Below are 25,659 nucleotides of genomic sequence, written 5' to 3'. Positions count from 1 at the left end.
CTTTACATTTAACTAAGTTGTACTGGCATGCAAAGAGCTGCATCCACACAGTGCATTTTTTATTACAAAGAAAGCAGTGAATTACTGTGCTGCTTCTGTCACCTATTGGAAGCAGCAGTACATGTTACTTCACAGGGGTGCAGAGCATATTAAACAAAAACCACTAGGCAAAAGCAGAACAACCCCATGACCTGACAGGCTGAGGAACTGTGTTTGTACTATACCCCACAAGCCATGGCAAGCTACAAAAGATGTTAGGTAAAGTACATACCTCAAAACTTAGGCCTTGCTTCAAAGTAGCTACTCAAAGTGGCCAGGATAATTTGCTCCTGGTGACTGTCATATAGGAAGGCCTGTCTGGCAGGCTGTTCGAAGTTTTCTGAATGTCTTTGGCTCCCTGCCTCAACTGATGCAGCAACCATTTCTGCTGTCTGCAGACAGCATGCAGTTACAACTTGAGGCAGGCATTGCTTGGAAGCTACCAGTTAGACTACCCAAAGGCTCCTTTCATTGTCTTTCTACAGTTGCTTAGATGGTGTTAAACTGGCCTTTTCTGTGATGCTTATGTCCAGTATGAAGTAAATAGAGTCTTCCAGAGCATGTGAACGTCTGTGTTCATTGTATTAGTTGCAATAGCAAAGCCATCAAACATCTGGAAGTGCGACAAGCACAGTAACATCTTAATCACAATCACTTTGCAGCATCCTTATAGGCTCGGCAGTGCTATGTTGGCTAGCACTATGGAAGAAAGAGACTTGGGGGTCATCATTGACCACAAGATGAACATGAGCCTGCAGTGCGATGCTGCGGCTAGTAAAGCAACCAAAACGCTGGCTTGCATCCATAGATGCTTCTCAAGCAAATCCCGGGACGTCATTCTCCCCTTGTATTCGGCCTTAGTGAGGCCGCAGCTGGAGTACTGCGTCCAGTTTTGGGCTCCACAATTCAAAAAGGATGTGGAGAAGCTTGAGAGAGTCCAGAGAAGAGCCACGCGCATGATCAGAGGTCAGGGAAGCAGACCCTACGATGACAGGCTGAGAGCCCTGGGGCTCTTTAGCCTGGAAAAGCGCAGGCTCAGGGGTGATCTGATGGCCACCTATAAGTTTATCAGGGGTGACCACCAGTATCTTGGGGAACGTTTGTTCACCAGAGCACCCCAAGGGATGACGACTAGGTCGAATGGTCATAAACTACTACAAGACCATTTCAGGCTGGACATAAGAATTTCTTTACTGTCCGAGCCCCCAAGGTCTGGAACAGCCTGCCACCGGAGGTGGTTCAAGCGCCTACATTGAACACCTTCAAGAGCAAACTGGATGCTTATCTTGCTGGGATCCTATGACCCCAGCTGACTTCCTGCCCTTTGGGCAGGGGGCTGGACTCGATGATCTTCCGAGGTCCCTTCCAGCACCAATGTCTATGAAATCTATGAAACTTCCCCATCACAACAACCCTAACAATCAATCACCATACCATATTGGTTAGCTACTGCACAGCAATCTGGAGAGGCTAGCTTCTGGACAGCAATATGGCTACATGCTTCTGAATAGATAAGGAAGCTCTTCTGTTGGTGTGTGGGTACTGCAGCTCTAGGGTAGGCCCTGTAGATTTCTAAGAAAGTAACCTTTCATCCTGAAGTCCTACAGTCACAGATTCACACAGATTCACATAAGTTTAGAGCTGGAAGGGACCTTGTGAGATCATCAGGTCCAGCCCTCCTGCTCTGGGCAGGAAAGACTGCTGGAGTCAAATAACCCTAGCGAGGTATGCATCCAGTGTGTCCAGACACCCTCAAGACAAACATTAAGTAGTGTGGCATTGACACCACAAATTGAGAAAAACTAGCCCAGGACCGGGCTACAGGGCAATGCCTTGTTAGAGAAGGCACATCTTACTTTGAGGAAAACCATTTTGCCATGGAGGCAGAAAAATGGCAAACAGTCATCCAAAGCCTGCAGGACAACTCTCTCCTACCAATTTATTTCATAAATAGCTCTGCGCAGTGTGAAGATATGGCAGAAATCCCTCTTGAAACAGCTACTCAGTCTCATCTTTCTTCTCTTCATCCAAGTCTTTAGTCCTGTTTCCCTCCTGGAGCCACTGCAGGTAGCATAGGGCAGGGGTTTGCAACCTCTTAACAACAGCAGACTGCCACTTGCAACCTGGTCATTGCTGTGTGACACCAATCTCCCCTTCCTGGGCAATCCCTCTGCCTCAAATCTCCCCGCCCAGAGCACTGCCAACAAAGACATAGCCCTGTTCCCTTTATTAGCCACCCCCTCCACCCTACCTCACCCTGAATGAGAGACACTGCTGCTGGGCAAGGAGGGGTCAGACAGGATGACCCTGCTGCAGTTGTTGCTGCTCAGTCCTATTGGCAAGTTCACTAATTCCTGTCACCAGCCTTAGTCAGCAACAGCAATGAGAAAGGCAATAGAGGGCTGTGTTAACCCTCTGGCTGCTGGATATGCCAGCACCCTTTCCCTCTCCCCCTGCATAGCAATGATATCTCCTAGGAGAGGCAGCTGATGAGGGGACTGGGGCTACTGGGATGTGACCTCCAAGAGCTCCCAGCTGCCCCACTGGTTGTGGGCCAGATCTAGTCTCTTTGTGTGCTGGATCCATCTGTGGGCCATAGGTTGCTGACCCTGGCTAGGGGAGTCTATAGCCATAGATGTCAAAGCCACAGCCAAAGCTGCCCAGCAGTGTGTTGGTTGGCTTGCACAGCTGCAGTCATCCAGTAGTGACTTATTAACCTACCTGCACAAGCTGCTACATATGCCCAATAGTTACAGTACCGAGCCCTGTTTTGTCCATATTGGCTGATCAGCTGGTTGACTAGCCATGCAAAGAGCCAGATCTTGGTGGGAGAGAAATCACAGGATTGTTGGAATTGGATCCCAGAATGCAGATTTAAAGCACCTTCTGTCAGACCCCAACACACACTGCAGGGATAGTCCTGCAAGCAACAGGACTTAGAAGCAGCTACATCAGGACTGCAGGATACTCCTCCACCATCTCAGCACATACTTTGGAGGAAATCCCACTCTCCCATAGAGACAATAACAGGTTAGCAAATAAAAACTAGTTGTTTGTTTGGATGCTGTTACTGCTTGCCAGCTTGTAGGAAGCAGTTACAACAAAGCTTCTCATTTTGAATGACTTCCTCCTTCCCCCAGCTGCATAGACAGACCCTCCAAAACATTCAAGGTACTTTCCCTTGAAGAGACTTTTACAGTCACCTTCTCCCCAAGATGGTCTGTGTCAGCTGAGAATGACCAGTCACTTGGTCCTGAGAAGAGGCTGATTTCAACAGTGGCTGCAGAGACACTTTCAGGGTAGAAAGTTTCAGACCTGTCCCGTATCAGACTGCTGAGGGGCTTTGGGTGCAGACAGGCCTATTTGACATAAGGTGACATATTTGACATATATATGGAGCAATGGTTACCTTTCCTGTTATTAAGGGGAGGCTATTAGGTATATGTTAATTGATTTTGGGGGACAACTTAGAAGTAAACAGGGATGGGGGTGTGGTCACAGGTTCAAAACAAGTATGCTAAGGAGGGATACACAGTGGAGAACACCAGACACTGCCTACCCTGGGTGCAGATAAGAGGAACCTACCCTTTTTTACTCTCTAACTTCCCCCAGCCTGGGCCAGAGTCCTGAACAAACCTAACAGAGCTAGAGTGATAATACCAGACACTGGCTTATAGATTTGGGAGTTGATACTTGACGCCAGAGGAGAGAGAGCTGTTGCTACTGGCTACTGGCACAAAAAGACCCAGGAGACCAGATCCCAGCCTAATGACTACTTAGGACTTGGACCCTGCTTTATAACTGCCTCCAAAGTCAGACTTTTTTTTTTAATTACTATATTTCATGTTCCAGGTCAGATCAGTTCCAAGTCATCGACTAAGTGGAACTCAATCGTTCCAAAACCCATTATCGATCAAGCAGGAAGAACTCAGTTGTTGCAAACACCGTGTCTGGTGTGACAACCGGGGAGCATCCTCCGTCCCAGGTGCTCACTCTGGGACTTTGGATACTCCCAAATCCATTGGCAGGCATCCTGGCAGGCATGCAGGCCCAAGTCCGTAAGTTTTGGGATTATTTTGGATGCCCCCAGGTAAGCATCCTCCATCCTAGACTCTTTAGTTTAGGACTTCAGATACTTCCCACACTTGATCTTAGCCCACAAGGGGCCGAGAAGCTCAGACACTGGCTGGGAGCCCCTGGGCTGGGCCCAGCTTGCATTTTAGACTCAGTTTCTGACGTGGGGCTTGCAGCACAGAGCCTGCTCCTCCTTTTTTTTTTTTAAAGAAATGTTTCACGTTCCAAGCCAAATCAAGTCCAAATCCGTGAGTCAGTCCAGAACCATAAGTGGCCCTATAACCAGCAAATATCCTCCACCCCCGCCAGGGGCTTCAGATATTTCCAAAGTCTTTTGGCAGCTGTCCTAGGTGCAGGCCCTAGCCTGGAGGGTTAGGGTTCGGATGCCCCCGAGTTTCGCCTGCCCTCAGCCCCAGGGAGGAGCTTCCCATTTCGATAAAGTGGGCTTTAAGCCCCAATACCTCGGCGGGTACTGAACCACGGCGGACGAACAGTGATCCCCGGGAATGCTTCAGGAAAACTGCCTTCATGGACCCAGATATATGGTACCCTTCAAGGGGTACCAGGCTAATCAGGGGACAGCACATCCTGCTCCTCTTTGCAGGCGCCTGCGTGCGGCCCCGGAGCTCGCAGCTTCCTCCTTCCGAGCGGGCAGTTGCCGGAGCAGAAAGTGAGTGAGCCCCGGGCGGGGCGGGGCGGGGCTGGCTCTGCCGGGGCGGGGCCGACCCGCAGCTCGCTCGGCGCTGAAGCACCTTCCAGTTCCAGCGGCGCCAGCTCGGACCCGGCCAGCCAGGTAAGGGCAGGGCCGGGCCGGGCCGGGCCGGGCCGGGCCGGGCCGGGGGGGGCTCGTAGCCCGGAGCGGGCCCGGCTCCTCTACGCCCTTGCCGCCGCGGCGAGGGCTGCCCGGGCCCGCCTCGCGCCTGCCGCACTGGGCAGCGCCGCTGTGTGTCCAGCGCACCGGGGGAAGGGCCGGTGAGCAGGTGGCCCGCTGGGCCCTGGGCTGTGTAGGGACTGCAGCCGCACGGGGTCCTAGAGAGGCTCACGGAGAAGCGGGGACCGCCCGCCAGAGGGCATGCAGTGCAGCCCCTGCCTGCGGCCGGACCGTCCCGCGCAGCCCTCGCCTCAACTCTGCTAAGACCACCCACCCCGGCAAAGCGGGGCAAGGAGCGCGCCTCTCTCTAAGGTCCGGCGGTGAAGAGCTTTGATCCTGATGCTCTGGGGCAGAGCCCTGGTGGTTTTGCAGGCTGGGGGCCTAGGGAGAGAAGCCATTTGAGAGAGTTGAAATGTCTGCCCTTCAGCAAAGTGCTCTGGGATGCGGCAACGAAAAAGCATGTGAAAGAACCAAATCAGTTAGCCTTGGCCTGCCTTCTCCTCCCTGGCAGGGTTGAGAATACTTCTATATATAATAATTATAATTATTGGCCATCTGGGTAGTAGCTGGGTGAGCTCACACAGTACCCTTACTCGGGCTTTCTTTCCAAATGTTCAGGTACCTGTCCCTTGATGTAAACTGTTCGGTATAGTAAGTGTATATCAGACTTTAATTGATTTAATGTGCATCTCAATATTCAACTCCAAAGTACTTCCTCAGCATCTTGGAAGTCTAGCAAACAAGAATATTTAAGACCAAAAGTCTGACCACAGATAGTAGTTCAAGTAAACCTACCCTGGGGATGCTTGACCATTCTTATGGACACAAATGCTGTAGAGTATAAAATCTTGCATTTTGTACAGTGTGATGGTAGAGTAAATTGTGTTTCTCCTGGGATTAGTGCTCACAGCTGTTCACCAAGTGATTAACAAATTCACCTTCTGTCGTTAGTACCTAGTATATTTTCATCTTTAAGGGGACAGGGACAATGTACCTTTGTTTGCTCTGGCATGCCGGAAATCCAGTGCATCAGAGCATGCTAGCTGACACACCTGGCACTGTCACAAGCATTTGTATAAATGGCAAAATGTGCATCAGTGTACAGAAAATGTTGGTGTGCTTTTGAACTAAAACATCTTCTATGTGTGTTAGTTCAAAAGTGTGCTGGTGCCATTTTCTCAGTGCTGATGCGCATTTTGCCATTTATACAAATGCATTTATGCCAGTGCAGTGCATACATATGTACAAATGCCCATAGAGTTATAGAGAAGTAGGGCTAGAAGGGACCTCCAGAGAATACTAGTCCAACCCCTTGACTGAGGCAGGATCATCCTTATCCAAACCATCTCATATAAACCATAATCTGAACTCTGCATAAGACTGCCGTCAACTCTGATACAACATAGACCTAGCACCCTAACTTGCCATTGGCTGCCGTGGTTCCTCTGCTTTACCAATGTCCTGCTTCTATACAATGTTGTCAGTATCGCTGAAGAGATTGCATGTAGAGAGCCATGCCCTCTGCTACAGAGGAAGGCAAAACCTGCCACAATCCATATAAATCTGACTGTGGGATAAAATTCCTTCCTGCCCGCAAATATGGGGATCAGTCTGGAAGGGCAAGAGGAACCATGGCAGCCAGGAACCTCTGAGTGGAGGGGCAAGACCTTCTAGTCAGGAACCTCTGGCTTTGCTCCCAGCAGGACCACTGGCACACTCCAATCAAAGTCCCAACCTCGGCTGTAGCTAACACCCCATGCCTCTGGGAAGGCTTAAAAACTCTCTGACATGTATAGAAAAAGTGTGTGTGTTGGGGGGGAGGCAGACCAGGAAGGCCCACCACAAGCATGGGCAACGCCCATGGTACAGCACAGGCATAGCTATGCCTTGATCATCCCCAACTGTTTGCTGCCCAACCTCTTGTTGAATGCCTGCAGTGATGAGGAGTCCACAGCTTCCCTAGGCAATCTATTCCACTGCCTCTCTGTTTTTACAGTGAAAATTTTTTTCTGGATATCCAGTGTAAACTTACTTTGCTGTGACTTCAAGCCATTGGTCTGCATCCTCCTTTCTGCAGCAAGAGAGAAAAGATGCTTTCCCTTTTCTTTATAGCAGCCCTTCAAGGATTTGAAGACTGCTTTTATGCTAGTCACAAAACCATTGTAACTTCCTATGTGATATGAGTGCCATCTTTCTCTCTACTCTCTATCCCTCTTTAAACCACGTAACCCTTTTCTCCAGTGGTTACTCCCTGCTTCTCTCAAGCAAGAATGTGTTCTTCCTCCTTCTCCACGGCTGTCACTTTCTTCTCACCCCCATTTTTTCTCTGAGGACCCTGCCCCGGTCTTTTCTAGATGGCTCTTCCTTGGCTCACTCCTCTCTCAGAGCTTTTCTCCCTTCCCATTTAGCAGATTCAAGGGTGGTTCCAGAAGTTCCAGGCCCTCAAGTGTGTGGTCTAGATCTTGCCTTGGGCACTGGAGCTGTGGATAGGGAACCGTTGTCCCCCTCTTATGATACTCCTACTCCCAGCCATATTGGAGACCTGTACAGGGACAGAGGGCAGGCAGAAAGTAGGGTGTGTGCTAGATAAAAGGAGCTATAAACTGTCTTTCTGACATGAATGATTGTAATGGTAGTGCATGCTTACCTTCATCTAACAAGTTTCAGGGCTTCTCTCCCTCCCTGCTCTCTTTTTTTCTATTCCTCTACCCTCATACAGTTGGTTAGAGAGACAGTCTTGAGGTGACCTTTGGTATCTCACTGTAGCTCTTCTGGATGGCTATGGCTCCTACAGGCCACACATTACATATGTTACACAATTAACTAGTTAGTTGTGCAATAGATTTAGACAGGCCATATCTGCAAAGTAATTATCACCTCATAAACATGTCCATCCAGTATGAAAAGAGCCAACTAGATACAAAGTCAGTGTTTGAAAATGTGTAACAGTTTGTTTTTTTTATAGCTGGTTTCTATCCAGCTTTAATTTAAATGTGTGGCAGGGCCCACAGAGCCAGTCCTTGTGCTGTGCTTTTCTTATTTTTTTAGGGGTTTTCCCTTTGGTTTCTATTTCTAATTTTAACCAGTCAAAATTGTTGTATTCACTCTCATCTCTGTTCTCATAAGAAAGGAGGTGTCACATACTCAGCTGTCTCACAGAAGTAATAATGTTGTGTACTAAGGTTTTACATTAAGACAGTGCTTTCAACATTTGGTTGCATGCTGAAATCATTCAGAAAATGAAAGCAGTGTAATCAGGCTAGGCACCTGGCTCTGACACATGTGATATTGTTACAGCTGGGATCGGCAGTCACCCACACTAGATCACTCAAACTAACTGGGAAGGTACTGCTAGTATAATCTTTGTCAGGAAGGTCTCCTGGCAAAGACTTGCCCTGTTATCTGCCATAGCCTAGATTTAATAGAATCATAGGAAATTAGGGTTGGAAGGGACCTCAGGAGGTCATCTAGTCCAACCCCCTGATCAAAGTAGGACTATCCCCAACTAGATTATCCCAGCCAAAGCTTTGTCTAGCCGGGTCTTGAAAACCTCCAAGGACAGATTTCACCACCTCTCTGGGTAACCTGTTCTAGTGCTTTACTACTGTCCTAGTGAGAGAGTTTTTCCTAATATCTAACCTAAACTTCCCTTTCTGCAACTTGAGACCATTGCTCCTTGTGCTGTTATTTGCCACCACTGAGAACAGTCTAGCACCATCTTCTTTGGAACCTCCTTCAGGTAGTTGAAGTCTGTTGTTAAAGCCTCCCTCAGTCTTCTCTTCTCCATACTAAATAAGCCTAGCTCCCTTGGCCTCTCCTCTTAAGTCATATGCCCCAGCGCCCTGACCATTTTTGTTGCTCTCAACTGGACTCTCCAATTTCTCTGCATCCTTTCTGTAATAGGGGGTTCAAAACTGGACACAGTACTCCAGATGTGGCCTCACCAATGCTGAATAGAGGGGAATAATCACTTCCCTAGTTCTACTGGGAACACTCCTACTAATGCAGCCTAGTATGCTGTTAGCTTTTTCTGCAACAAAGGCACACTGTTGGCTTATTCAGTTTATTGTCCACTGTAAACCCCAGGTCCTTTTCTGCGGAACTGCTGCTTAGCCAGTCAGTCTCTAGCCTGTACCAATGCATGGGATTGTTTCATCCTATTAAACCATATTTCTTAGTGTTTCAGATATGAACAAGATCATCTCTTTCCCCCTGCTCCCAGATGTGAAGGTAGACTTTATTTTTTAAAATAGTTGAAAAGTCTCTAGAATTATGTCTTTGATCTATTATATTACATTTTAATCATTTATTGTAATTTACATTTTTACCTCTTACCTATAATCCCAATCTAAAACTAACACAATATACAGGGAACCCATCTAATGTAGAACTAGTTTACTAGACCAGCACCCTTTTACATCAGGAGGAAAATAGCTGGTGACACTGACTGACAGGTGCAAGAGTCAGACGATCGCCACCTGTTCTATGAACATCAACAAATGCTCTGTTGTCTCTCACTGAGAACTAGCTTTTTGTCCTCTACTGTATAATTGACCACATCACCGGAATCAGCCAGAAGTACCCTCTGGCAAAAAGAATGGGAGAAACTAGGAGACAAAGCTGTTGAATGGAGGAAGTGAGGAATTACTCCCAGTGAAGAGTTAGCATCCAGCTCTGGTTACAAATGCCACATGTGGTGGAGCCTGAACAGATTGAGAGTGGGTCACAGCAGATGCAAATTTTTCATGAAATCCTGGGGCCTCTATGCAGCTGACCAATGTGTTTGTTAGGAGGAGTAAACCATGGATCATCTCCTGTGATGCCCTATAGCTCCACAATGCACCCCACAAGATTTGGCAACACCAGCACCAGAAGCAGTGGCCTGTGCAGAATATTGGTAGCAGACCGTATAGAAAGGGGGGACTGGAGATAGGACAAGAGGAAGATTATAAATTGAATATTTTGAATTTAGTAATGTGAAGCATTGAGAGACCTGGATGGTCACTCATGATGGCTGAAAATTAAGATGGATAAAACAGTATGTTGTTCTACAATATTCTGTTCAGTAAGTAGATGTGATGAAACTGCAGTATCTTATGATTTGATGATAAGATCATGAGGAAGAAGCTAATTTCACCATTGCAGAAGTTTGAAGAAGCATGGAGAAAACCTTAATGAAGGGTTTTTAAATTTGAAAGCTTGCTAAAAATTTTTCCCAACTATTTAAGTTGGTCTAATAAAAGATATCAAGTGCACCCAAAGAACCTTGTCTGCCTATGTCCTTAGACCAACATGGCTACAGCCTACACCCTGGAGAAAAGCTTGTATTTTTCCCCCTAATACGTTGTTTTGTTCTACATTAGACTAGTCCCCTGTGTGTTTTGTTAGTCTTAGATTGGCCTTAAATGTAAACATATTTTAATTTTTATGCAAACATTTATCTCAAATATGCAAAACACTTTCTATTTATAAGGAAATAGAACTTTGTACTTTGTTCTGTCTGCACAAGGATTGTGAAAAGATGCCTGTAACTTCAGTGAACCAATGGTTGTTCTCAGTTGGTTTTGTCTGCTTTCTATTCTCCTTTTCCCTTTGTATGGCTGAAGTTTACACTCTGGTTTAAAAAATGAAATGCTGCAAGTTTGTGTATAAAGACTTCATTATGGAGATTAAAAAAGGAGAGAGTATAGAGCTCAAATGGTTAAACAAGAGTAATACTTTGGCATGGCAAGGTGAAGCAGAAATTTCCTTCAAGGTGACAAAAATAGATTTAACATATTTCATAGATGCTAGGGCTGGAAGGGACCTCGTGAGATCATTAGATCCAGCCCCATACCCAAAGGGCAGGAAGTCATCCAGGTGTTTCTTGAACATAGTTAGAGTAGGAGCTTGCACCACTTCTAGGAGGAATCCCGTCTGACTCTGGAGACTTAGACGGTAAAGCAGTTTTTCCTTATGTCCAATCTAAAATGGTCTTCTAGCAGTTTGTGACTGTTAGATCTTGTCTTCTCTGGGGTGCTCTGGTGAAAAAAAGTTCTGCCATTTCCTGATGTACACCCCTTATATACTCATAGGCTGCCACCAAGTTACCCCTGAGCCTTCACTTCTCCAGACTGAAGAGTCCCATGCCTCTCAGCCTGTCCTCATAAGGCCTTCTCTCTTGACCTCTGATCATGCACGTGGCTCTCCTCTGGACTTTCTCAAGCTTCTCCACATCCTTTCTAAGGTGTGGAGCCCAGAACTGGATTCAGTATTTCAGCTGTGGCCTCACCAAGGCTGAATAAAGCAGGAGGATGACTTCTTGGGTCTTGCTTGAGATGCAAGGTGGAATTTTGTTTGCTTTGCTGGCTGCAGCATCGCATTGGTGGCTCATGTTCATCCTGTGATCAGTCATGTGTGAACCACTGGATATTTGTGAAGTAACACTTTTGCTCCTGCTCATGCCCTGCTCCGTCCGTCCCCTGGAGGCTGTCCGCCTCAGAGCCTGGAGGCTGTTGTGGACCCCTATCACACTACCTCGAGAGATCTCTTGCATGGGCCCCAAGGGGTGACCCCATGGCTGGGTCCACCTTGCATTGGATGGCCCCAACCTTGCGGTGGGCCACCCATAGGATGACCCCAATGAGGTCCCGCACCCCCTGTTGGATTGTGGGACCAGCCAGAAGCTCCCAGGTGGTTGTGGCTGAACACCTCGGGGGAGAGGTTAGAAAGAACCATGTTATTAAAACCTTCCTGTATGCTCTCCAAGTCAAAGGCTTTGATCTCACGGGTTTGCTGCTCCAGCAGGCTCCATATCTGCTCGGTGCGCTCATTCTGCAGCATTGGCATCTTATTCCCGATCTTCTGCTCCAGGAGGGCCCTGCAAAGAGACACCCTCTGCTTGAGCTCACACAGCTCCTGGTCATGTTGGGCCTCAGCCTGCATCTTGATTTTACTCTGATACGTGTTCAGCAGCTCCAGTTCCTGTGCAGCTGCATCTTCAAAACCTGGCACTCCGCTTCCTGCCCCTTGTCCAGATGCAGAGCTTGTGTTGAGAGCATTTAATTAATGCTGTGATTGTACTGCTCGGCGAGGATGGCCAGCTTGCACATCTGCTCCTTCTTGAGCCATTTCAGCACCGCTTTGTGCTTGCTCTTTGGCATGGTCTCCAGCAGATGGTTTCTCAAGGCTTTGTACTGCTGTGTCTGAATCTTGCATGTGTCCTGGAACTGCTTCTTGATCTATAGCTCTTTGGACTTCAGGCTCTTGGGCTACTACCTGACCTTCATGACATGCTTGTACTGCAGTTCCCTCTCGTGCTGCTGCTTGTACTCTGGCTGGTTGGTGAGCTCGGTCTGGTGCTTCAGGTAGATTAGCTTGCAGTGCATCTTCTGGATGGTGCTGAGGTGGTGGAATTCCAGATTCTGCATGGATTTGTGTTGGCACAGCAGCATCTGCATCTTGTCCAGCTCCTCCCAAACAAGGTCTTGCTCCAGTTGTGGTGCCCAAGGAGCATTATCTGCTTGAAGTGGAGGCACTTCAGCTCCAGGTACTGCTGCTGGTGGTTCAGTAGGTTGACCTCCTCTTCTGCCTGGAAATGCTGGATGTTCTCCTCTGCTCAGAAAGCCACTCATGCTTCTCCTTCAGGTTGCTCTGGTTCTCATTCTTTGAGCTGCTCTTTGTGGAGCTTATATTCTCTCCTGCGATTCCAGGAAGCTGTTCAGTTCCTGCTTCTGTTGGACCTGAATGTGTTGTTGAAGCTTCTTCTCTTCATTAGCCATCACTTTGGCCTCCTTTACCGTGGCTTCTTGGTGCTTTTTATTAGCTTTGCTATTTCAGCAGTAAAGTTGTTGCGCTGTGTTTCAAGATCTTTGTCCAACCTGAGGCTATGCTTATCCATCTCTGCCTTCAGTTTGTTTTCCAGTGCCATCAGTTGTTTCTGGTGCTGCCATCTCATGCATTAAATCCCTTCAGTCAATGGACCATGAATATATATGGGGACAAAATGGCAGTTAATTGGGCACAACTCTCCAGGAATCTCTCATGCTCTCCTCAATGCTGAATCTGGGCTCAAGAAACTTTTTATGATTAATGAACAATGGATGTCAATTTAACACATGCTCTCCAAGTTCATTATTCCCTTCCTTAGCTTAGAAAATCATTCTGACCCTCTTTCCTGTCTTGTAACTATGATAGTACAGAAATTATACAACATCACTTTTAAACTACCTTTCTGATCCCCTGTGTTTTCACTTCTTCTGTTTAGAAAAGAGAAGACAGAAATATGTAGGGTAGAAAAGCTGACATTCAGCTGGAATACGTGTGCAGTTTCTCTCTTAATGAGATGGGAAACAGACAGTGGTGACTGATAACTGAATAGTAATGCCAGCAATTTTAAATCACTTCATCTCAGGTTCTGACTTGGGCAATGTTTCATGGAAAGGATAAATACAAATGTGGTATAAAATGCTACCCAAAACTAAAATAGTGAAATACAAGCCTGGGTTTGGGATTAGTTTTATAAGAGATAAAAAGAAAGGTTTTTTGTATTGGGGAGATGGGGCTTTCTTGAAAGTGTGGGAAAGGGCAGACCTGAGAGGGCTGAGAGAGATTAATCCCATTTTTTTCTAATGGAGCTAACACAGCAGAGATCCTGCTGCACTGAAGTAGGGTGGTGGTATCCTTGAAAGGTGAGAAGATCATTCAACAATGAAGCCTCTGGAGGAGTTCTTAAGGATGGTATCAGGAGTATAAACCCAGTCTGATACTGTTCCCACAAGCAGTAATTTATTACCCAGTAATTTATAAGCATTTAAAGTGGAAAAATCAAATGTTTGAGATGATCAGGCTGAGTGACATAGATGATCCCAGTGAGATCCTGTTATAGCCAGTTTCACTAATCTGTTTAGGTCATGAACTTCAGATTCCCAAGGAAAAAATGTGTAAAACCTAGCACCCATGTCATGAGTTTTGCCAGTCAGCCGCTAGGGGTGCAGGGCCCCAGAACCCCGCTGCACCTATTTCCTTAACAGCTGGCAGGTTTTGTGGCTGCAGCAGGGCCAAGCAGCCAGGCCTGCTGACTTGGCGGGGGAAGCAGCATGTCCTAGATTTCTTTTAAAATAATATGGTCACCCCCATCCAACTCTGTAAACATGCTGTGGCGGCCACTCTGTAGCATCCCTTGAGACCTTGGTTTTTGGTGTGCTTGAGAGTGGCTGCTGGGGATATCCTTGGAGCAGTGTCACCCAGCCTGTTTCCAGGTGTGAAGCATGTCAGTAGGAACTGGTAGATGGGGTATGTTTAGGAGTGTTCTGGCCAGAGTATGCTACCACTGTAGTGCAAACATTTTTTCAATGTCTTGTCAGAAATGGCCACTTCCTTGAACAATAGGATTCTGTGACAGGGGAAGAGAAACCCACACAATCAAGAAGCTACCTCACTTTTATTTAATAAAATGTGTTGGTTAAAAAGGAAAAGAATGTTTATCTTTGTCAGAGATAATACTTAAATGTCTTATATCAATGTGGTTTTTCAATCCTACATTTGGATTAATCACTGGCATAATTTGAGGTTAATTCCTCACAAAAGATCCTGTAACAATGTTAAAATGAAAAGAAAAATATAATTCCTCCAAGTATCTCTCCTGAAAAGCAATACCCTGGAAAAGTTTATGACCAAAAAAATCTCATATAACTAATGTCTTTTTGGTGTAATCCTTATTGTAACAAACACAGTTTAGGTATACAGTAAAAGGAAAAGCATTTTTTTTGTAACTGGCTAAAATGGTAAAAATACAAAACTCAAAATAATAGATTAAATTTATGCTCAATATACAATAGTATTAGTTCTATGACTCATATTGTAACCTAACATTAGTTCTAGTGCTTAATCCAGGATGTTAGTTGTAGCAGGCCATACTATTGCTTTTTCTCAGCTGAAGCTGGCTGTACTAGATTTAAACTGGGAGGATGTGGTATTGGAGGATGTGGCGTTGGAGCACAAAAAAAAGAACAGTGTATCAGCTCTGTGGCACTGTCCTTTAAACCCACTCTACATGATAGTGAAATCAACTGGTTACAATGTTAATCTTATCAGCATTAGATTACTGGCATCTCCATTAGAGAGAAGGAAAAAGCATACTGTTATGGAGAGCCTGGAGTGTCAGAAAGTTAGGGAAACAGCAGGTATTTCACAAACATAAGATTTTGGCTTATTTCTTAAGATTTAAGTGGATAGGCAGGGAGTCCCTATTTATTTTACAAAAAAGGGACATATCCTGATGAAATGATGTAGTGGAAACTCGACAAACAGGAACTTGTAGTGTTTCCTGTCCCTAAAATCATCTAGCCCACTCGTTTCAGTATCTGCACAAGCATGAGAAGCAAGGTTTGAAGTCAGTCTTGTCCATGCATGCCAGGAAGCAATACTTATCCAGGGAAAATACATCCAAATATTCCAGGATAACATAATGAAGACATTGAGGGCACATCCAGACGAGCGCGCATGTGCCCCCCCTTTGAGGCAGAGCAAGAGGCATGGGGCCAGGAGGACATGCTTTGACATTTCAAACCAGGCCATCACACCTGGAACATTGGCTGGGCCCTAGAAGCTCCTGAGAGCTAGGAGCCCTGAGCTACTTGCCAGGGCAGCTTTTTATACTGCTGTGGACAGCACAGGTGCTAGCCCTGGGCTCTAGCTCCCCCTGGCTGCAGATCCGGGAAGAGCCAGGCAGGGTTATTTTGCCCCAAGTGGCACAATTTGCTCCTCAGCAAAGTGCATGTCTGAGCACATGCGCGGAGGCAAAAAGCCCCAGCTCAAATTTGCATCGCTTCTATAGAACAGTTCAAATATAAGTGGTGCAAATTTGAGCCGGGGTCTTTTGCCTCCGTGTACATGCTTGGACTTGCACTTTGCTGAGGAGCAAATTGTGCCACTTGGGGCAAGATTACCCTGCCTGGCTCCTCCCAGATCTGCAGCCAGGGGGAGCTAGAGCCCAGGGCCAGGACCTGTGTTGTCCCTAACAGTATAAAAAGCTGCCCTGTGCTGGCCCCATCCATACAAAAAGCTGCCCTGGCAAGCAGCTCAGGGCTACTTGCTCTCAGGAGCTTCTAGGGCCTGGCCACTTGGTACCTAGGGACACTACCCCTTGTGCCAGCTGGACTGCTGCAGCAGCATCCCAAATCCATTTTTAAAAATACCCCCAAATCCATGTTTTTCCACAATTAAAACAAAAGACCACACCCCCCCCCCACTAGAGAGCGAGAGCGAGCGATCAGTTGGGCAATGCTTTATTGGTATATAGACAATGTTAAAGCAATGTGGAAGCCTACCAGTATCTCTATTATCATGATAAAATCAATTCTAAGTACTTATATGTATTGATGTGTACTTTTGGTTTTCTTCGCACGTGAGGGGTGTGTGATGGGGGGATGTGGTGTCGGCAGGAAGGTGATGGGAAGGGGTGTGGGGGAAGGTGGGAGGCTGTGTGTGGAGGGATGTGGGTTGGTGTGTGGGTAGGTGTGGGCAATTGCTGGGGGGACTGTGGGTTTGGGGGACCTTGTGAGGGGGCTGCTCAGGTGGGGTGGGTCCCCTGGTCCCCACAGGGTGCAGCCCCGCCCCCCCCAGCACATGGAATGCCCCCCCTACAGGGCCCAGCCCTGCCGCTCAGGGTCCCAGGCACCCTGGAGGGCTACAGCCCCCACACCCAGGGCCCATAACTTACCTTTAGCAGCAGTAGTGGGACTGGGGTGCCATGGTAGCAGGACCCGGTGTGGTACATGGAGACCACACGCCAGGCCCAGCTGGGTCTTGCCAGCCCTTGGGCTTCTCTGCTGCCCGGCAGGCCTGGGCCATGGTGACAGGACCTTGAGCAGGATGTGGGGACCACGTGCCGGGCCCAGCTGGGTCCTGGGGCCTGTCTGCCACCCAGCTGGGCTGGGCTCTTGGTGGTAGTACCCGGCACGGCACATGGGGACCACCTGCCAAACCCAGCTGGGTCCTGCCACCCTTGGGGCCCCTCTGCTGCCTGGCCAGGCCATTCCCATGGTGGCAGGACCCGGCATGATGTGTGGGGACCATGCGCTGCGCCCAGATGGGTCCTACCAACCCTGGGGCTGCTCCTGCCACCCAGTTGGGTCATTCCCATGGTGGCAGGACCTGGGGAGCAGCCCCAGGGCCGGCAGCTTCCCATGGGAGCAGCCCCAGGGGCAGCAGAACCCGGCTGGTCCTGGCATACTGTCCCCGCGTGCCATGCCGCGCTGCGCCGGGTCCTGCCTCTACCCCACTGTGGTGGGGGGGGAGGTGGCATGCAGCAGGACATGGGTCAGCCCTGTGTGGCTTGCTAGTCCAGCTTTGCACTGGAGTGGGTCACAGAGCTCTGGGAGGTACTGGTTCTGTGTGCACCTCAGGTGCAAAGCTGGTCTAGCAAGCTGCACAGGGCTGGGCTGGGTTCATACCCCCTGCAGCCCTGGGCACATCCCCCTCCCCCCCTCCCTTACCTTGGACAGCACTGGGGGCTGAGGCAGCAGGAGAATGGAAGAGATGCCCTGGCTGACACCAGAGCATCTCTGTTGGGGGACTGACTCCCTGGCACGGTCTTGGACCGTGCCTTGCTCCGCTCATCTGCGGAACAGCTATCCCCTTTGTCACCCGGGGGAAGGGTCCCCCCTAGCTGGCTCCCTGTTTGCGTGCTCTGTTCGCGTGCAGCTCAGGAGCATGGCTCCCTGCCCGGCTCAGCAAAGAGGAATCCAGGGGCTTCCCCTCTGGATCCTCTGCAGCTGTGCCGGCTCCGGCCTCACTTACCTTCGGGGGGGTCAGCTGCTGCTGCCCCCGCTGTTGCTTCTCAGCCTCTGCCTCTTCAGGTACGTTGCAGGGGGCACACATGTGCTGAGAGCATGCACGTGTGCCCAGTCAGCCTCCTCTCCCTCCTGCTGCACCCAACATATGGTGCCTATACTTTAGCAAAACAAAAAGTTGAAACATTCTTTATAAATACATTTCAGGGCAGATTATCAGGGAAGGAAAACTATTTAAATGAAAGGACATTATTGGTTCCAAATCAAATGGGCACAAATTGGTCATGAATAAGTTTTAGGTTAATGGAAATTTAGAAGGTTTTTATTTCCCTTAGAGAAGTGAAGTTTTGGAATAGTCTTCTGAACAAAGTAGTCAAAAGTAAGGGGTCTGACTTGATTCAAGATGAAGCTTGAGAAATTTATGGAGGAGATAAGGGTGTCCTTGGAGTAATAATTAGAGCATGTAACATGTGGCTTTAAGTCAGGATTGGGCTATTATTTTGGGCAGAGGGCTGCTTACTTAGTTTCGGCAAGCCATCGAGGGGCTGCATGACAGGCAGCCCAGGGCAGATTAATATTAATTTTCTAAATTTTTTAGGGGCCCCGCGGGCTGGATAGAATGGCCTGGCAGGCTGCATCTGGCACCCAGGCTGCATTTTGCCCACTCCTGCTTTACATGTTTGATATCATCATAAAGAGCTTGAAAGAAACCTTGATTGCTGTGTGGGTTGTTTGCGTATGTGGGAGGTATCAGGTGGTGTGGGGATTTTTGACTTGGCTTACAGGGAGAACAGGAGTTGGGGGCAAAGGTTAAAGCTAGACAAAGCAGTCCCAGGCTGGGTGGGAGGTAGCTTCCTGAGGCTAGGTGTAAGTTGTATGTTGGTGCTAGGCTTGCAATATCTTAGGGTACTTGCCCTCAAACCACAAGTTGGAGTTATGCTTTATTTCAGGCTACAAAGGATTATATGGCTTTCTTTGTACAAGTAAGGCAGGCTGGTATGAGTAGTTTCTTTTGGATTGATTTTGCTTCACTTGTTTATTTATCTACCTCTTGAATTTTTAAATTGTTTACACTATTTGTTGGGAACAGTCTTATGTTAATCCCAAACTTCTGGGCTTCTCTAGGTTGCTAGCAGGAGCTATGGAGAGTTTTCCATTCTTCTGTTAAATACATTACTTGGCTTCTGGATTGTACGTATTTGTTTGTTTGTTTGCCTTCCTTCCTCAGGTACATGGTAGATAGGTAGGCCTTGCTCATGTGTTTAGGATTAAACAAATCTACAGCCAACCAATTTACACTTTCTGATCATTAGGGTCAGAAAGGGGTGGTTTTTTTCTTCTTATGCAGGTTAGATTGTCCAGGGGTGTTGAGGGTAATTTGCCTTTCTCTGTAGCATACTTTGCCAAGCTAATTCCTTGCACTTGCAGGGGCAGCATTCCTCTCCTATAGTATGCTGTAGGATTCCTCCCCACTCCTCCTTAAAGCTAAATATTAAGTTTGTGCTTTCTGGTTGAGTTTATGTGGACGTGCTTCCATACCCAGCTTCTGTTTTTTCAGTTGTTCTTCATTCATTTTCTGCTTATCTCAGCCCAGGGTCAATTTGGTTGTGAAAGCTGGTATCTCAGCCTTGGAGTGTCCTTGCTGCCCATCTGTCAGGAAGTGTGCATTTCTCCTCCTCGTTATCTCCTTTGTGCCCTAGGCTTCAAAGGGATTCTTCAGCCATCCATTAATTAGTTTACTGACTGGTAACTTACACATTTGGTGCCTTGTTGCTTACATAAACAGTTAAATCTTCTTTTTCCTGTCTCTGTTCCATTTGCTCACTGTTCACCCTTTCACACACACTCATACATAAAGGCCATGCAGAGTTTATTTACTTATGTCAAGCAGAATGATACAAAATGAAGTTTTCAAGTTGCTTACAGGACAAGATTAACATGGTTACATTTCACTATTATTACACTCTGTGTTAACATTAGCTACATTAGTTCAATTCATGTTACAGCCCTATTGGGTAAATATGTTACATACTTACCTGTGGTTGCAAAAGACTGGATTCCCTGATATGGGTAGTCCTTCTAGTCACATAGCCCTATAGTTTTAAATGTGTTTTCTGAGCGTTTAAGCATCCCGTGCCCACTTTAAAAATGTGCGCAGTTACACTGTTGCCAATGATTCCCAATTTATACTAATGTCATTCTGACTCTTGTTACTGGAACTTCCACTAGAAGATTCAACTGGGCTTGCGGCTCTATTATCCTAAGCATTATATAAACATAAAATAAGGAGAAAGAATAAAACCCATCCTGACGACAGCACAATGGTGATTTTTGTGACATAACAGCTGGAATGAGGGTTTACCAAACTTACCACACATGAGCTACCATGCATTACTGAGTAGGAACAATTTTTAATCCCTGTTGAGTTCAGTAGGATTCATACTGGTGGCTTACATGTAAAAGGCTCTGCAGGTCACTGGCAATTCCTACAGGTATCTAGTTCAAGTGTTGTACCTTCCACAATGGAGGCTTGCTTTCAGAAAAAAATAATCAAGCTGTGGTATTTCTGAAGCCTCATGTAGATGGGAACTTTTACTTCTGGACACTAGACAAATTTCCCCCACATTGTTGGGTCTCAGATTCTTTGTCCCCCACCTTGATTTTAAGGGGAAGCACATTAACAAAATACAAATATACAGTATAATGAATCTACGTTTGGCATCTACATTAATTTCTAAATATAAAGTTTAGTAATATAAAATCCTTAAAAAAATTACCACAGACTCTACAAGCAAACTTTTAAACAGTCATAGGCATGTACTTCTTCCCCCCTTCCCCCTCCCGCCCCCCTGTTGATGTGGGTCATCAACAGTGTTTGTGAATCCACAGACTTCTTTCACTTAATGGAAGAGCACACTTTAATCCTCTCTATATATCAGCCCATACAAAAAACCAACATAAGCACATTGCCAGGATATTTCACAACTACTGGAACTGTAAGCATCAGAATTATTTACTTTGGGAACAAATTGTTGTGTAGTGATTTACAGACAGTGTAGCTCAGGTGTGACAATGTCCGTGTTTGGGTCATCTGTAGGTATCACGCTCATGTTATCTAGATTTAAAAGGTTTGAACCAGAGAATCGCACGTCTCGGAACGGAACTGTGAACACTTACAAACTGCTGCTTGTGGGATTGTTAGTGGGTACCACAGAGCCACCTGGGTTACTGGGGCCATCTTCTGTAATTAGCTGTGGTACGACAAAGCTAAGTCTCAGCTACTTCACTATATTAGAAGTTCTGTTTATAGCTTTGCCTGAGATGATCTTGCATTAATTCTTAATACCTGTTTTTATGAAACTGGTGATGTTGCTGCTGTGCAGTGGAGGTACAAGATATAGGTTCATTGTAAATGTGAAAGGCACAGAAACAGTAATGGTAGCCAATGTAAGAGCTATGAGCTGAATTCTTGGGCTTTAGCTTGTTGCTTAGTGTACATTTTGCCACACTCCAGAACAAAAAGAACTGCTCCCTGATTACGTGACGACTGCAGCCTATCATGTTACTGTGGAACAGCAAACAGCCAAAACTAACCTTTCATTGTTTGTGAGATCTGGTATTTCTGCTGTAGCACTTAGGTTTTTAGCTATGTGTTGTCTTACGTTGCTTGTTACATTCAGTCCCTGAGTATATTGGGGGTTGAGTGGCAGGAGTGCTTGTTTTTTTTTGTTTCTTTTTTTGTTTCTATTTACTGCTGTTATGGTAAATGACTTTCATGGGCTCTTGAACATTATTTTAGAGATAATCAGCACTGGGATGACTATGTGAGCATGCCAAATCCTCTTGTCTGCCTAACTGGCATGAGACACACAGTGACACACAGAAGTTTGTAAAGAAGAATCATATTTTTGATTTAAAGACCATATACAATATTTTTGTTTTGGTGCATATGATGAGTAAGTGAAAAATGGTATTAGCTGCAGTCCACATTCAGAGAGGAGTAAGACTGAAACAAGTTGGTATGTTAATCCTTCACCTTCATAGATGCATCCAAGAGCTGCTGCTGTTACTGTTCATAACATAGGAACTGTGACCAAAGCTTTATAAAATATATGCTTGAGTTTACAATGTTGCTCTAAGGTCTCTTTTTTACAATATAGGTGCAATAGAGGAAGTGACTAAATATCATGAAAAGCTTCTTTGCTATTAGAACTGCGAGGGAATGGAATTTGGGAAGTTGTGGAGTCTCCTTTATTGGAATTTTTCAAGAAGAGGTTGAATAAATATTATTCAGGGATGAGCTAGGAGTAGCAATGCCTGGAGCTTGCTGTGAAGAGCAAGAGTTGGATGCCCAGGAGACCCACCATACATGCACTGTTTGGAGATCACAAGAAGAGTTCTGCGGCCCACAGCAAGTGGAAATTGGAGAGGACTGTTTTCTGCAGCAGGGAAAATGAAGCAGTGCTCTACAGTAAGCTTGGTTTTGAAAGATTAAAGGAAATGGGATACGTTTATGAAGGGGATAAGATGACAGAAAGGGGAGTTTTGGCTTGCTGGTTAGAGTGTGTATGTAAAGTTGTATTTGTAGTCTCCAGTTTGCAGTGTAGAGTGTAGGATGGTGATTTCTTCTCACATGCTTTTGGGCTTTGCTGATTTGCTACATGGGGTTGGGAAGGAATTTTCCCCCCTGCTTTTGCTAAAGGTGTCAGGGTGTTAGCTGCAACTAAGGTTGGGGATTTTAACTGGAATATGCTGATGTATCTATTGGTAATATAACCCCCAAGGTTCCTGATTAAAGGTTCTTGCTCCTCAAACTGAGCGCCACATTTGGGACCATGAAGGAATGTTATCTCATGGTCAGATCAGCATGGATTGTGGTGGGGTTTGCCTTCTTTTTGTAGTGGGGGAATATGGTTCTTTTCCTTGGATTTTTTGAGTGTATTTAACAAACTACTTCCTACCCTTCCAGCAGCAAGACATGGACAGTGCCTTCATTCCCTTGCTTTACCTGTGGCAGGTTATGGTGGTGGCTTTTTGGGCATTGTGCCTGGTAGTTGTATGAGAAGGGTGTTTGTGCAGCTTTAATAGAATAAATACACTTTTATAGGATGGTTTAGGTAGAGATGATCCTGCCTTAATAAACTCCTGAGATCCCTTTCAGCTGTACTTTTCTTTTTCAATGATTCTACATCAGATGCAAGGAGAAATGGAGCTTTCAGGTCACATGCATTCTTATCTTAGTTTTAAAATGAAAAAATGCTTGGTTTCTTCCTAGTTTTTACTGGTGCATAATACCAAGATGTTGTGATTAACAGCCTTTGCTTGGGAAAAAGCAAACGGCTTTGTTGTGGTCTGAAGTCTAGTGCTAGAGTTGTAAGCCAGCACTACTACCTGCACTGTTCCTTAAGCCTGTACCAATATTTCTCACTTCCACAAGTACTAGATTCATTTTCTAACCCACCCAAAGAAGAGGACTTAGAGAAGTGGTTCTCTACCTTTTTTTTGTATCAGGACCCATTTGTAAACATTGATGGCCAGTCCCAACTCACAGCCCTCTGGGCCTGCCAGTACCCCTCATTCATCGCCCTCCCCTCCAGCCTTGCCAGAGGGGGCCCCCAGCTGTCACTGTCCTGCTTAGGCTGGAGCTTGGCGGCTACAGCAGCTCCAGCTCATGCAAGCAGCAGCAGAGCAAGTCCAGCCCTGGCACAGGCTGGAGGGAGAAGGGGAAGCCTGTGGCACCCCCCCACCATGGGCTGGAGCTCTTGCATGCCAGGCAGCCTAGCCCCATCCTCACCCATCCTCCAAGCAGTGTCTCCCGGCCACCCCACCCCTTTGAGTATGGGCATTGGCCCTGGTGCTGCCAGCCCAGCCATGCAGCTACCTGCCACCCCATCCCCATTCCCCCTTCCCCCCCCACACAGTCTTGGCACCCGGCCACCTTCCCTCAGCACCAGCGCAGCCCATTTCCCCCCCTCCCCCCCAACAAATACCCATCCCCTGCATACCCATCCACTCACACACACAAACCCCCAGACAGTCCCCAAGCCCCGGCTCTCCAACACCCACTCCTCATACACTTACCTGTATCCAGCTGCTGGGGCTGCTCCCACAACCCTGCTTGGCTGCATGCCAACCACGTGTGAACCTGCTGCCACCAACTGCCCCAAGCAGTCCCTTGCAGGCTGGGAGGCTGCCAGCCTGCAAGGAGAAATTCATTCTTTCTCACCTTTTCCTGGGACTTGCTCATGACCCTTTCAAATATTTTTGCAGCCCACTTTTGGGTCACAGCCCACTGATTGAGAAACACTAAGTTAGAGGATTGTCAAGGAAGCATAAGGATCACCATGGTGAGAGAGATGTCTAGATTTCTTTAATTTCTCTTTCTAAAAACATTTTTCATGTTCCTATTTTTCTATGCACCAGACTACAATATTTGGATTTTTAACTTATCAGTTAAGCAAAAACAGACACAGATGGGGTTTTAATTTGGGTACAACAATTGAAAGCAAAATTAGTGCGAGCTTCACAGTAAAATCTGTTTGGGGGAGTACTTCAGGGCCTGAGGGAGAAACTGTTCACCAAGGTTCCCTTGGGGAGGACTAGAAATAATGGGCACAAACTGATTGAAGATTGCTTCAGGCTAGACATGAGGAAAAACTTTACAAGTTGAGTACTGAGGGTTTGGAACAGGCTCCCCCCGGAGGTGGTACAGTCATCCACTCTGGTGATCTTCAAAAGTGTCTTGATGCCCATCTTGCTGGGGTCATCTGACCCCAGCAGTCTTTCCTGCCCAAGTACAGGGGGGCTGGACCTGATGATCTGCAAGGTCCCTTCCAGCCCCTAACAACTATGAAACTGAAGGCTTCTTTAGTAGAAAACTAGAAGTGCATTATTGTTTGTTTATTTTCTAGTATGGAAGTTTTTTGTGCTTTATATGGCATCAGAGACCCAGGGTCAATTCAGGGTTGCCAATCCAAGAATTTTTTTTATTGATATGACCACCAAACTCTTTACTGAGAGGTGTTTTTACTGATACGTATTTTACATAATATAAATGTAGTCTGTTCTGCTATGCTGCCAGGCTCCAGCTAGAAGGGCTGCATTTAAATGTAGGTGTTCAACACCAAAAATTGTAAAAAAAATTATCAATAAAGTTTGCAGCAAAAAATCATTGACTGCAGCAATGTTTTTGCACTGTGCTGCCATGGACCAAGGCATGGACCCCAAAAGAAGGCTATAAGTGACCCAGCAGTATTACAGACAGCAGCAATAACAATGGCTATGGGGGTAGGGATCTAGGTGTACAAACCCCAGAGAGAAGGCTGCTGCAGGGTGCAGCGCTCCTGCTCAGTCATCAGGTTATGCTGTTATGCTCTCTCTGTCCATCAGTTTGCCTCTGGATTCTTTCTGACCACAGAGTTTCAGTCGAGCTCTAGTTGCTTAGTGTTTTTACAAACAGCTTAATTTTGTTAATGTATTTTACAAACAGCTATTTTTAGCCTGACTTCCCCCACTCCCTTCCCCTCCCCCAGCTGTCTTTGTAAATGGATAGTTAGCAGTCCTGAGTCAGTTGCTGGCCCAAAGAATTCACTGCCCATAAGGCAAAATGAAGAAAACCCACTAAGAATTCAAGAGGAACTTATAGTCAGTCAGACTGAATGTGCTATTGGAAAAAGTCATAGTCAGGAGGTATATTTTGATTCATAAAGGGCCTGAATACATTTATGACAAATTGTAATTAAAGACAGACTGAGGGGCTGCTCTGCCTCTGCCAGACTGACCCCATCAGCGGTTTACAGCCAGGTGGCCACCTCCCTCCCCCACCCAGCTGCAGCAGTTATAGTACTCTGGCTAGGGAAAAGAGGGGTGGGGCCAACCCTGTTTTTCTGGAGCAGACAGCAC

General features: G+C 46.6%; 1 protein-coding gene and 1 pseudogene across 1 annotated transcript in view; one reads left to right on the top strand and one right to left on the bottom strand.

The window, feature by feature from the left end:
- The first annotated feature begins 4,811 nt into the window (after window positions 1-4,811).
- TEC (tec protein tyrosine kinase) overlaps window positions 4,812-25,659 on the top strand; it is an 83,448-nt gene continuing 62,600 nt past the window's right edge. The window contains exon 1 of the mRNA XM_006276327.4: window positions 4,812-4,906. The gene's annotated coding sequence lies outside the window, so the exon portion shown is untranslated. The remainder of the gene's footprint in view (window positions 4,907-25,659) is intronic.
- LOC102566014 (serine/threonine-protein kinase TAO1-like) lies at window positions 11,459-12,992 on the bottom strand (annotated as a pseudogene).

The sequence above is a fragment of the Alligator mississippiensis genome, chromosome 2, assembly GCF_030867095.1.
Source record: "Alligator mississippiensis isolate rAllMis1 chromosome 2, rAllMis1, whole genome shotgun sequence".
Taxonomy (NCBI): Eukaryota; Metazoa; Chordata; order Crocodylia; family Alligatoridae; genus Alligator; species Alligator mississippiensis.
This window is presented reverse-complemented; position numbering and strand designations above follow the sequence as displayed.